Raw genomic sequence first — 13,403 nt, 5'->3', positions numbered from 1 at the left:
CCAGGCTTCTCATCGTCACAGGGGTGACAGGCATGTGCCGCCCTGTCTAGTTTCCCTCTGTTGACCTAGTCATAGACTTTTTTGACCAGGCTGGCCTCAAACTGATATCTTCCGGATCTTGTCCTCTCAAATAGCAAAGATTACAAGAGGGAGCTTATGGGTACTCTGTGTTCAAGCATGTTTTTATTATTTATTTATTTATTTTTTTTTTGGTTCCGGTCGTGGGGCCTGAACTCTGGGCCTGGGCGCTGTTCCTCAGCTCTTCAACTCAAGGCTAGCGCTCTACTGCTTGAGCCACAGCGCCACTTCTGGGTTTTTTCTTTTTGCTTATGTGGTGCTGAGGAATCCAACCCAGGGCCTCAGGCATGCAAGGCAAGCACTCTACCACTGAGCCAACTTCCCAGCCCCAAGCATGTTTTTAAATACTTGTAGAGGACAACAAATTTATCATTTCATAATGCATTATTAATGTTCTATTTAAACACCAAGCTAATTTCTCTGTTCGCAGAGAGTACCTGGCAAGGCTTCCAAGTTCCAGGAAAAGATACACCTGCTCTCTTGGGCTGGCTGAATCCTTAAACAGTTTATGTCACATTCTTCTGACATAATATGCACACAATGAGCGCCAAGTGGACAAGATGAGCATGGACAGAGGAGCCCCACTCACACAGACACGGCCATGGAAGGGGTGCTGTCAGATGGCTAAAATCTAGTGGCAGAAATGGCTCGATGGTTTTCTGTTATCAGCGTTGTTCTCAACAAGATGAACCTTTTTCTACAAAATGAGGTGTCAAGACTGTCAGGACATTGTTGAGTCTTAGGATAACAATATATATTCACCAACATGCTAGGTTCTCCCTCACTACACAGATCATGGACAACACAGCACCAGTGGACATTTGTCAGGCCTCTTCCTCAACCATTGCTAGCTGAGAAGCTGTCCAGGGAGCCCTGATCCAAGCACTTTCCAGATCACTGGTGGGCACAGAAACAGTAAGTGGCTAAGATACTTTCCCAGAAACTCAGCTCTCCATCAGATTCCAAACCAATCTGCCTTTGAGAATGATAGTCAGTGACAAGAGCGTGCCTTCTTTTAGAAAGTCTGTGGCCTGGCAAGACCACGAGCAATTTCCCCTAGGTCCTCACAGTCACATTTTAAATATGGAAGCCATATGAAGTTAGAAATCAATTGGGAAGTTTAAAGAGCTTTAAGAGACTAAGTAACAGTACCATCAATCCTTATTTCTATGTTTTATAGCACAGACTTCATGCAAACTCCCTTTTCTTTCCCAACAGACAACTTGGTAGGGGGCCAACTTCACACTAGCTGTGTCCTTGGGTTGCTCCCTCCACTTCATCAGCCTTGGTTTCCTCATCTTACTTTGAGGGGGTTGGACTAGATGGTCCATGAATTCTAAGTCTCTTCTCCTCAACTCATGGAATGTAAAAGAAAATCAGAAAGCAAGACTTTCCAAGAGGAAAAGGAGAGCAGAAATTAAAGTCCAGAATAACCTTTATTTTTGAGGCAGAGTTTTGCTACATAGCCTAGGCTGGATCTTGAACCTCAGATATTCCTGCCCAAGTCTTCTAAACGCTAGGATTATACAAGTGTACCACCAGGTCTGGCTCCACAGAGCACTTTCTTGCTAGTGGCTACCAATGCTTGGCTACATTGTAGACTATTCTGGGAGCTTTGAAGAAAATCTCCATACCCGACTATACCCCAACCAAATAATAACATTTCTGTTGTTTTAAGTATTTCTAAAGCTACCCTGAGTTCCAGAATGTGGCCAGAATTGATCATGGCTGGATCAATGCCCTGTGGGTAGACCTAAGGAATTCTGCATTTAATAAACTCTCTGCTAATACTTAGGTATATGACTATTTGAGAAATTCAGGCCTAGGTTTCAGCATTTGTGGGTCATAGTCTTTGCTAGAAAATTGCTTTCTAGGTAATTTCCCCAAAGTTTCTACCTAGCATGAATGTAAATGATGTCATCTGAGGAGACTCAGCTCTTTGTTTATTGCTTTGTTTTGGTTTTGTGCCAGTCTTGAACTCAGGGCCTAAGCTCTTGCTTGCCTTTTTACACAAGGTTGAGTCACAGCCTCACTTCCGTCTTGTTGCTGGTTAATTGGACAAAGGAGTCTCACAGACTTTTTTCTTCCCAGTTGGCTTTGAACCGCGATCCTCAGATCTCAGCCTCCTGACTAACTAGGATCACAGACGGGAGTGATGGGCATTATTATCCAATATTATCTTACCTTATCATTTTATTTGCAGTATAGGATTTAAACTCAGGGCTGTGCACTTTTTAGGCTGGTGGTTTACCAGTTGAGCCATACTCTAATTCTTTTTGGAGATACAGGCTTTGACTGAGAAGCTGACCTCCTGTCACAGATGCTAACTGGAAATAGCTCTGTGGCTGCTTTGTTTGCAAGCATCAAAGGACACCTGTGAAGGAAGGAGAAGGCCACATTCACAGGAACAAGTAGTGCAGAATAGAAAGCTCTAACCAGTGGTTCTCAGCCTCGAAGTCTCATTACAATCATCCTGCTTCAAAAATATCCTCTATCCAAAAAGAGTAGGCTGGTACCTGAATATTGGCATTTTACAAAAATGCCACTGGAGTCTCATATCAGTAATCCTAGCTACTCAGAAGGCTGAGATCTGAGGACCACAGTTCAAAGCCAGCCCAGGCAAAAATGTCCGTGAAACTTATCTCCAGTTACTCACAGAAATAACCAGAAGTAGAGCTGTGACTCAAAGTGATAGAGTACTAACCTTGAACAAAAGTAGCTCAAGGACAATGCCCAAGTCCTGAGTTCAAGCCCCAGGACCACCACCAAAAAAACAAACAAACAAAAACCTCTAGATTATTTTAATGTGCAGCCAAGGCTGCAAGGGGCAAGCTACTTTCCATAACACAAGTGCCTTCTCTACTATCTGCTTGGAATGGTTGATAGGCAGCAGTTCCCTACTGTCAATTTCCTGCCATCTGCTCTTTTGTGCAATGAAAGTATACCATGCAGTATTGTTCTATGAAAAGCAGACAGTATTGTTCACAGGAAAAATTACACACTGAAGAAAGAACACTATTTTTTAAATAATAATATCTAGCCAGGAACAGTAGCTCAGGCCTTTAGTCCTAACTACTCAGGAGGCTGAGATCTGAGAATCACAGTTTGAACCAGTCCAGACAGAAACGTTTGTGGGGGCTGGGAAGGTGGCTCAGTGGTAGAGCGCTTGCCTTGCATGCCTGAGGCCCTGGGTTCGATTCCTCAGCACCACATAAGCAAAGAAAAAAAAAGCCGGAAGTGGCGCTGTGGCTCAAGTGGTAGAGTGCTAGCCTTGAGCTGAAGAGCTGAGGGACAGCGCCCAGGCCCAGAGTTCAGGCCCCACAACCGGACCCAAAAAAAAAAAAAAAAGAAAGAAAAAGAAACGTTTGTGGGCTCTTATGTCCAACTAACTAGCAAAAAGTCAGAAATAGGGGCTGGGAAGGTGGCTCAGTGGTAGAGCCTTGCCTTGCATGCCTGAGGCCCTGGGTTCGATTCCTCAGCACCACATAAGCAAAAAGAAAAAAGCCGGAAGTGGCGCTGTGGCTCAAGTGGTAGAGCGCTAGCCTTGAGCTGAAGAGTTGAGGGACAGCGCCCAGACCCAGAGTTCAGGTCCCATGACTGGACCCCCCCCCCAAAAAAAAAGTCAGAAATGGAGGTGTGGCTCAAGTTGTAGTGAAAAGGCAAGAACACAACGCCTTGAGTTCATGCCCCAGTACCTTCACTCATACACACACACACACACACACACACACACATCCACTAGTCAGAATTACTTCATGCTATCCTCCACTAAGAGCCCCGGTGGCATGCTATACTGGGAGCTCTGATGAATGTACACTTGAGCTCTGTTCTTTGGTTTTGAGTCGATGCAAGTTGATATGTGTACTTCTTGTGGTAATACTTATCAAAAAGGAAAAAAGAAAAGAAAGAAAGGATGGAAGGAAAAGGGAAAGATAGAAAGAAATTAAGGAAGGAAGGAAGGAAAGAAGGGAAGGAAGGAAAGAAGGGAAGGAAGGAAAGAAGGGAAGGAAGGAAGGAAAGAAGGAAGGGAGGGAGGGAGGGAGAAAGGGAGGGAGGGAAGAAGGGAGGGAAGAAAGAAAGAGAATGAAGAAAAGAAAAAGGAAAGAAAGAAAAAGAAAGGAAAAAAGAAAGGAGGGAAGGAAGAAGGAAATGAAGTATTAAGAACACATGTCAGGCAATGTCAGGCCAATATGAATTCCTCCAAAGAACTGGAGAAGAAAAGTGGAAAATGAAGGTGAAAATCAGCAGTCAGGTAGGGTGCAGGAAACCCTCTGGCTGATAAACAGCCTACAAGATGAAATGGGCTCATGACTGAGTATGATTCCCTTTTGGGTGGTTAAAAAGACATCTTTCTTTGACATATGACTTTGCTATTTTTTGTAGCACTGGGGAGTGGACCTAAGGCCATAGGTATACTAAGCAAATGCTTTACCACTGAGCTACATCCTCAGCCTTTTGGGAGATTTTTGTCCATCTGTTTTCCAGTCTGTTTTGAGATGAGGTCTCACTATGTAACCCAGGCTGGCCTTGAATTTTCTATCCTCTTGCCTCAGCCTCCACATAACTGTGATACTGGCATATACCACTGTGTCCCAACTCTGATATAATACCTATGCTTACAAATCTGCTTTCAGGTGTCATTTCCAACTGGAGTAACAGTAGTAACTTCCAACAGTGCATGCTGCTGAGAAAAACACCAGTATGTTCCTTGCAGCAGCTGACCTGGTGTGGACAACAAACTGCTGGTCTTGTAATTTTCTTTAAAAAGAAATGCCTTGAAACCTCTCCAAATAACAAACGATGCTTTAATTAGGGGGCAGTGGAATAATTTCTAGAGTTATAGAGCCACCCTGTGGCTAAATGTCAAAAAGAAAAGAAAAGGTCCTGGGATATTCTGCAATTATAAAAGTCCCTCTAGAAGAAGAATGAAGAAGCTATTTTGCTATAAGCACTGTCTCTTCACCTGGGTCTACAGATGCCCAATGAATCATTCAAAACAGAATGAAAGGCTTAATATCTCAGCCTTCATCCTGAATTGTCCTTTCTGAGTCATTCTCCTACAGTCACCTCGGATTGCAGGAACTACAGGTCTAATAAATAAACATCTTGTGACCAGTGTTGAAAATTACCCCTCTGGCACCCAGTCTGTGTAACTGTGACTTTCTTATGACAAGCCTTGGCTCAATCAATGCTGAGATAATGATCAGCTAGAGTATAGTTGACCAAGACTACCTGAATCATGCCACATTCCTACTATAATCTTGGAGGTCTTGTTAGCCAATCCTCACTCCCAAAATAAGCTGAGGATGCTAGTCCCCTCGTTCTGATCACTTCCTTTCCTGCTCTTTCCTTTCACACTTACTTTTCCCTTTTGTATTTAGGGGAAGTTGTCAGACCTGTTTTGTTGCGACCCTGTGTAAAAGCAGTCCTCTGCTTAGGACACTAGCAACACCCACTTACCCATGATTTTTCTCTCCTACGTTCCAGTTATCATAGTTATCATGATCAATCGCTACCCCAAAAAATACTAAATGGAAATTTTTAGATCTAAAGGGCTTTGGGCTGGGAATGTGGCTTCATGGTAGAGTGCTTGCCCAGAATGCATGAAGCCCTGGGTTCGATTCTTCAGTACTACAGAAACAGAAAACGCCAGAAGTGGCACTGTGGCTCAAGTTGTAGAGTACTAACCTTCAGCAAAAGAAGCTCAGGGACAGTGCCCAGGCCCTGAGATCAAGCCCCAGGACTGGCAAAAAACAAAAACAATCTCAAGAAATAAAGGGCTTCACTATATACCCCAGGATGGCCTCAAATTTGTGATCGTATCTCAGCTTGCCAAGGGTTGGGATTATTGACATGTGCCACCAATCCTGGCTAATATGTAAGTTTAAAAATTTTTTATATTAGTATATTGTGATAGTTCTTTTTTTTTTTTTTTTTTTTTTTGGGTCCGGTCCTGGGGCCTGAACTCTGGGCTTGGGCGCTGTCCCTCAGCTCTTCAGCTCAAGGCTAGTGCTCTACCACTTTAGCCACAGCACCACTTCCGGCTTTTTTTATTTCTGCTTATGTGGTGCTGAGGAATCAAACCCAGGGCCTCAGGCATGCAAGGCAAGCGCTCTACCACTGAGCCACCTTCCCAGCCCCTACTTATTCATTTTATTAGTTATGAACATCATATCTAATTTGTAAATTTTTTATCCTGCTATACATCACCTTTATAACAACAATTTAAAATTTTTTATTCTTTTTTTTTTTTTTTTTTGCCCATCATGGGCTAGAACTCTGGGCCTGGGCGCTGTCCCTCAGCTCTTCAGCTCAAGGCAAGCACTCTACCACTGAGCCACCTTACCAGCCCCTAAAGTTTTTGAAAAAGAAAAACATTAGCAAGTATAGATAAGGAACAACCAGTAAGTGTGGGATTAGTACTATCTGTAGTTTCAGGCATCCATTGGGGACCTTGAAACATATCCCCTGAGAATGGGGTCTACTATAATTTTTTCACTCACACACAGGAACAGAACAGTAGGCCAAAAGTTGCCAATATTTTGCTTAGAATGTCCAATTAGGTTTCCAAGCTACAATCATCCAACTGAAGTACATGCCTATGTCATACCCCAGACCTATTGAATCAAACACGCTAGAAGCAAGACTCAACCATCTGAGGGGTGTTTGTTTGTTTGGTTTTTGTGCCAGTCCTGGAGCTTGAACTCAGGCTCTGGGTGCTATCCCTAAGCTTTTTCACTCAAGGTGCTTTGCCACTTAAACCACAACTCTGCTTCTGGATTTTTTTGCTGGTTAGTTTGAGATCTCACAGACTTTTCTGCTCAGGCTGGCTTTGAACCACAATCCTCAGATATCTGCATCCTGAGTAATCAAGATTATAGGTGTGAGCCACTAACACCTGGCCCATCTGAGTTTTAACAAACTTTCTACATGATTCTGATACCAAGATTGAGAACCACTGGGCGAGCAAAACCACCTATACTAATTTTAACTGATTATGATTACTTAGCAACTACTGTATTTCATTCAACACATATTTATTGTGTTTAAAGGGAAGCAAGAAGTTCTATGTGATTGGAGAAAAATGGTAGAATGGAAGAAATGAGTTCTGAGAGGTAGGCCAGAGCCAGGACATGCAGATAAGGAGACCAAGACAATAGGATTTGACTGTCTTCTGTAAATACTCCCTCCAGCTCCTGGAGAGATCAGACAGTGGTGGAAGCAGGGCAGGAGATGAGAGGTTGATACACAGTGGAGGGCCTGGGTTGGGGCACAGCAGTGGAGGCAGTGAGATGGATTCTGGGTAGATGTGGAACGTAGAACTGGATTTGTGCATGAATTGGATATGAGATGAGACCAACATGTCTCTACGATGACTCCAAGGCTTTGTGCCTAAGCAAAACTATATTTGGGTTTGAGATGACTACTACAGATACCTTAAAATGTGTCTCATAAAGCTTAGTGATATTTAATAGCTAACACAGTTTAACACAATGAAATGAAGATTTTTTGCTTTCATGCAACTTATGTAATTCTTGTTTTAGACAAAATAGTTTTTCTTTTTAAAAAAATTGAATTTCGGGCTGGGAAGTTGGCTCAGTGGTAGAGCGTTTGCCTTGCATGCCTGAGGCCCTGGGTTTGATTCCTCAGCACCACATAAGCAAAAAGAAAAACGCTAGAAGTGGCGCTGTGGCTCAAGTAGTAGAGTGCTAGCCTTGAGCTGAAGAGCTGAGGGACAGCACTCAGGCCCAGAGTTCAGGCCCCACGACTGGACCCCCCCAAAAAAAAAATTGAATTTCAACAAATAACATCAAATTTCAAAGACAATATTTACACAGTAACATCTATAAGGGCTCTTCTTTATTATAGATGTGAAAACAGGATTCCTTTATCAATTTGCTACTTTTATTCTTCCTGCTGTACAAATTGGCCACAATTATTCATGCTTGCAAACATACACTTTAATATATAATAGAACCTTACTTCTATTTAGCAGCTGGATTCCTGACAACTTCAACCATTTGGAACTCAGGTATGAATTCCCAAACCACACTCAAGAGCTTAAGGGATGTGTCTAAAATTAAGGTTAATGATTTAACAAGTTTAATTATTCGCTTTCCTCTGGCAGCCACCCAGTCTTCCCTGGTTTGATCTAATTCAGTAAGTGGTTATTGGATGCTTGCTGTGCACAGCCTAAAAGGACATCCTGTTTGTCACCTGCGATGAGCAAAAAAAGGGAAAGCAGAGTGGAAGAACAATTCCAGGAGCAAGCTGGGGACCAGACAGGCTGACTGCAGCAACAAAGGAGGAAACAGAAGCTCTCCATCTAGAAGAGAATGAAGTCTCTGAGGTTCTGAATGAGAAGTAGTAATACCAGATAATTAAATAGTCTTCTTGGCTAGATTACAGCCAGGACAGTGTCTGAGGCTTCATAAAATTTTTAAAAAGAAAAAAAAAAAGTGAAGACGTTAGCAACTTAATTTCTTATGGCAATCAATGACATAAGACATTATAGAAAAACAATTAGCATCTAACTTAAAGGGGACTTTTTTTTTTTTTTGTCAGTCGTGGGGCTTCAACTCTGGGCTTGGGTGCTGTCCCTCAGCTCTTCAGCTCAAGGCAAGCGCTCTACCACTTGAGCCACAGTACCACTTCCGGTTTTCTAGTGGTTTATTGGAGGTAAGAGTCTCAGGGACTTTCCTGCCCGGCTGGCTTTGAACCGTGATCCTCAGATCTCAGCCTCCTAAGTACCTAGGGTTATAGGTATGAGCCACCAATGCCCCGCTAAGGGGACATTTTTTAGTTGTCTGAATTATTACTTAAATCTAGATTTTAATTTCCATAAGAACAGCTGGATGCTGGTGTCTTATGCCTGTAATCCTAGCTACTCAGGAGGCTAAAATCTAAGAATCATGGTTCAAAGCCAGCCTGGGCAGGAAAATCCATGAGACTCTTATCTTCAATTAATCACCAGAAAACTGGAAGTGATGCTATGACTTAAAGTGGTAGAGCATTAGCCTTGAGCAAAAGAGCTCAGGGACAGCATCCAGACCCTGAGTTCAAGCCCTACAACAGACCAAAAAGAAAAGAATAGAATGCTATGTAAATGTGTCTGAAAGTTCTAGTCATAGTCTATGTAGCCCAGACTAGCTTCAGACTCACAATCTTCCTGCCCAGCTTCCCCAGTACTGGGATGATAGGTGTATAATACCACTCCTATCACCTGTTGCATTATTTTGAAACAAATTTCATCTGCCATCTATCGTATAATTTTGTCCATAATTATTTTACTATACATTTTAACTGCTAAGAACTCTTTAAAAAAGAAAAGAAGGGGGGAGGGCTCCACTGGGGCTTACACCTGTAATCCTAGCTATCCAGGAGGCTGAGATCTGAGGACTGCAATTTGAAGCCAGCCCAGGCAGAAAAGTTACTGTGACACTCTTATCTCCAATTAACCACTCAAAAACCAGAAGTGGTGCTGTTCTTGAGCAAAAGAACTCAGGGACAATGCCCAGGCCCTGAGTTCAAGCCCCACAACCAGAAAAAAAAAAATATATATATATATAAGCTCCCAAGTTTTTATATCTAAAAAGTAATGATTCTTATTGAATATAATCAAACATATTCTGAGTTCAAATTTCCACTTCCTTAAGAAGTTTAAAACCTTAAGTTATGAAAATTTCAGTTTAAGCCAACTCAGTGGCATGTATCTATGCTCCAGCACTGCAGAAGCTGAGGTGGGAGAATGACTTGAGTTCAGGAGTTTGAAACTAGCCGGGAAAGTAAGAAATCCCATCACCAAAGAGGCGGGGAAACCTGGATTATTTTGGATGTGATAAGTTAAAACTTTTCATAAGAATCAGAACCTAGAGGGAATATATGAGAAAAGCTGAGAAGACTATGGCATTTGGAATAAATTGGGGAAAAAAATCAGAATCCGAACTATGCATGGTGTCTATAATCACAGCATATCCAAGGATACGGCAGGAATATCTCAAGCTTAAGGCTATCCTTGTCTCAAAAAAGAGACTCTGCCTCAAAAAAAAAAATCCAGATCTGCAATTAAGCTATACATTTCCTAAATCATCAAGCCCTTTAAAAAATTTTTATTGAGGGCTGGGAAGGTGGCTCAGTGGTAGAGCGCTTGCCTTGCATGCATGAGGCCTTGGGTTCAATTCCTCAGCACCACATAAGCAGAAAAAGCCAGAAGTGGAGCTATGGCTTGAGTGGTAGAGCACTAGCTTTGAGCTGAAGAGGTGAGGGACAGCACCCAGGCCTAGAGTTCAGGCTCCATGACTGGCCAAAACAAAAAATAAAACAAAACAAAAAATAAAAATTCCAAAAATAATTTTTTTATTGAATTCAGCAGGGCATTTGGCCTAGAGAATCCCTCACAGTCTAGATTGTGCCAATTATAGCTGCTCTCTCTTTTCTCCTTCAGATTCCAATAAATTGCTGATTATAACCAAAGGCTCCTTTAGGTTCAGGTTCACTGTTTTTTGCAACACTACATGTGTAGTGATGTGTTCTTCCAGCAGGAAGTGCTTTGTGCGTGGTAGTCTATTATGACCAACACCTAGGTCCCATAATACTTATATGGTTATAAGAGAGATAGTCTAGTATCATCAGTCCTTAAAGAGAAAACACCATTCACCATTTCCTATTTGTATCTAGTTGTATGGTTCATCTACCAGTTTTCCAAATAAGTTTTTTTGTTTGGTTAGGGTTTTTTGTTGGTTGTAGGGCCTGGATTCTGGTCCTGGCCACTGTCCCTCAGCTCTTCATCTCAAGGCTAGCGCTCTACCACTTGAGCTACAGCGCCACTTCCAACTTCTCCTGCTTATGTGGTGCTGAGGAATCGAACCCAGGGCCTCATGCAGGCAAGGCAAGCACTCTACGACTGAGCCACCTTCCCAGCCAAGTTTTCTTCCTAGCATCCTCCAACATTTTCTTTTAGATTTAAATATACTTGATGTGTTTTACTGAATCCCTTGCAGTTTTTATCCTTATTGATGCTGGAATCATCCAGTCTCCAGCCCAGGAGAGGCTTTCAGGTTGGCTCCCAAATCCTTCTGGCACAACCCCCGGCATCTTTGAAAGCTTCCATCTCTAATCTGACAAGATCTTCCAGGTTCACGTCATATAATTTTTGTTCAGTAATGACTCAATGAATTTTTCCCTCAAGGACTTCTGTTTTTGTTTTCTAATAGGAAATAGTTATTGAGATCATGATCTAGAAGGTATAGGTGTGGCCATTGTTTCTTTCCATAGAAAGAGCCAAGAGATGCATTCTGAATTTGCACTAAGATTTCCAAACAAAATTTGGGCTGTAGGGTTTTTACTTGTTGTTGATGATGATGGTTTTTGTTTCTGTACCTATACTGAGGCTTCAACTCAAGGCTTTGGGCACTGTCCCTTAGCTTTAGTTTTTACTCAGGGCTAGTGCTCTACCATTTGAGTCACAACTCAAGTTGTGGTGGTTAACTGGAGATTGGAGTCTCAGACTTTTCCTCCTCAGCTGGTTTCAAATAGCCATCCTAAGATGTTAGCCTCTTGAGTAGCTAGGACTACAGGGTACTTGTGCTTTTCTGTCTTCTATACATATCTGTATTCTCTCACAACAGGAATTCTGGATTTCATTGCCTCTGGTAACAACAGATTTATTGCTTTAGCATTCTACCGTACCCAATGATCACAGCACAATTCTGCTACCAAAAATATGATAATTTGGTTTGTAAAAGTGTATTGTGGTAGAGAACCTACCTAGTAAGTATGAAGTCTTGAGTTCAAGCTCTAGTTCTGCTTTAACTTAAAAAAAAAAAAAGGAAAGCTGAGCCCAGCGCTGGTGGCTCACGCCTATAATCCTAGTTACTCAGGAGGATGAGATCTGAAGATTACAGTTGGAAGCCAGCCTGGACAGGAGAGTCCAAGCAACAGGAAGTAGTGCTGGGGCTCAAACTGGTAGAGCGCTAGCCTTGAGCAAAAGAGCTCAGGGGTAACACCCAGGCCCCCACGATCGGCAGAAAGAAAAAAAAGTAAGCGTATGCATGTATTTTTTAAAGTATGGTTGCATATGCTATATGCTCTTTTGGACTTTGATTTTTTTTCACACTATAGCTTGGAGATAACTCCATGATTGTATTTACAGATAGTCTTCATGTCTTTTTGTGTAGATAATGTGTAGAACTGTGACTGAGGTTTGATTTACCACGTGCCATGCACTGTGCAAAGTAGTTTACACAGATTATCCCATTTAATCCTCAGAACCAAGTGAGGTCAGAATTGTTATAATTGCCATTTGACTAACAGGAAATTGAAAGCTAATTAATTTGTCCAAAGTCACTGAACTGAAAAGCAGTGAATAATCTTTTAAGACAGAAGAAATGAATATAAATTTTATTTCTTCATTTTTCAAATACTTCTTTATCTCCAGTTAAGACATACATCTAGGAATATAATTTACACTAGTAAATTAATAGACATCAGTGTCTCAGATATTCTGTCTGTTCACAGAGCTTCATGGAGAAATTTCCATGGATGCAGATGGCTTATCAAGCAGGAACAAATTTTAAATAGACACATAAAGTAATTTAAAACATTTTTGTCAGGCATGGGGCTTGAACTCAGGCCTAGGTCCTTTCCCTGGGCTCTTTTGCTCAAGGCTAGTGCTCTACCACTTTGAGCCAAAGCACCACATCCAGTTTTCTGGTAGTTAAGTAGAGATAAGAGACCCATAGACTTTCCTATCTGGTCTGGCTTTGAACCAAGATCCTCAGATCTCAGGCTCCTGAGTAGCTAGGATTACAGGCATGAGCCACCAGCACCCAGCTTGAAACTATTTTTTAAAAGCTATTGTAGTATGGGGTGGCTATATAAAGTATGAGAATGATAGGGTAACAGATTAAATGAGAAATCAAAGCCAGGCAAGTCAGGTGTGGTAGCACACACCTGTAATCTCAGCACTTGGGAACTTGAAGCAGGAGGATATCAAGTTTGAGGCTAACTTGGGCTAAATAGTGGAATTCTGTCTCCAAAAGAACAAGAAATAAGGAACAAGAAAGAAAAACCAAAGCAGGCATCATGTCATACAAGTCATCTCAGGATTATACATTTTTTTTCCATTGCTGTTGTTTTGTTTTCTTTCTTTTTTTAAACAGCAATTCTGTCATAAATGGTGACTGGCTCTTACTCCAGGGCAATATGGAACAGTTCTAGAAAGAAGGAATGGCTAGTGTGCTGGAATGAGGCATTTATCACAGGCCTTATATGCTTTGTATTCAATCACTTACATGCTTATTTTCTCCTTTGACTGTTAACAATTT

This window comes from Dipodomys merriami, unplaced genomic scaffold, assembly GCF_024711535.1.
Source record: "Dipodomys merriami isolate MVZ:Mamm:240054 unplaced genomic scaffold, mDipMer1.0.p SCAF_63, whole genome shotgun sequence".
Taxonomy (NCBI): Eukaryota; Metazoa; Chordata; class Mammalia; order Rodentia; family Heteromyidae; genus Dipodomys; species Dipodomys merriami.
This window is presented reverse-complemented; position numbering follows the sequence as displayed.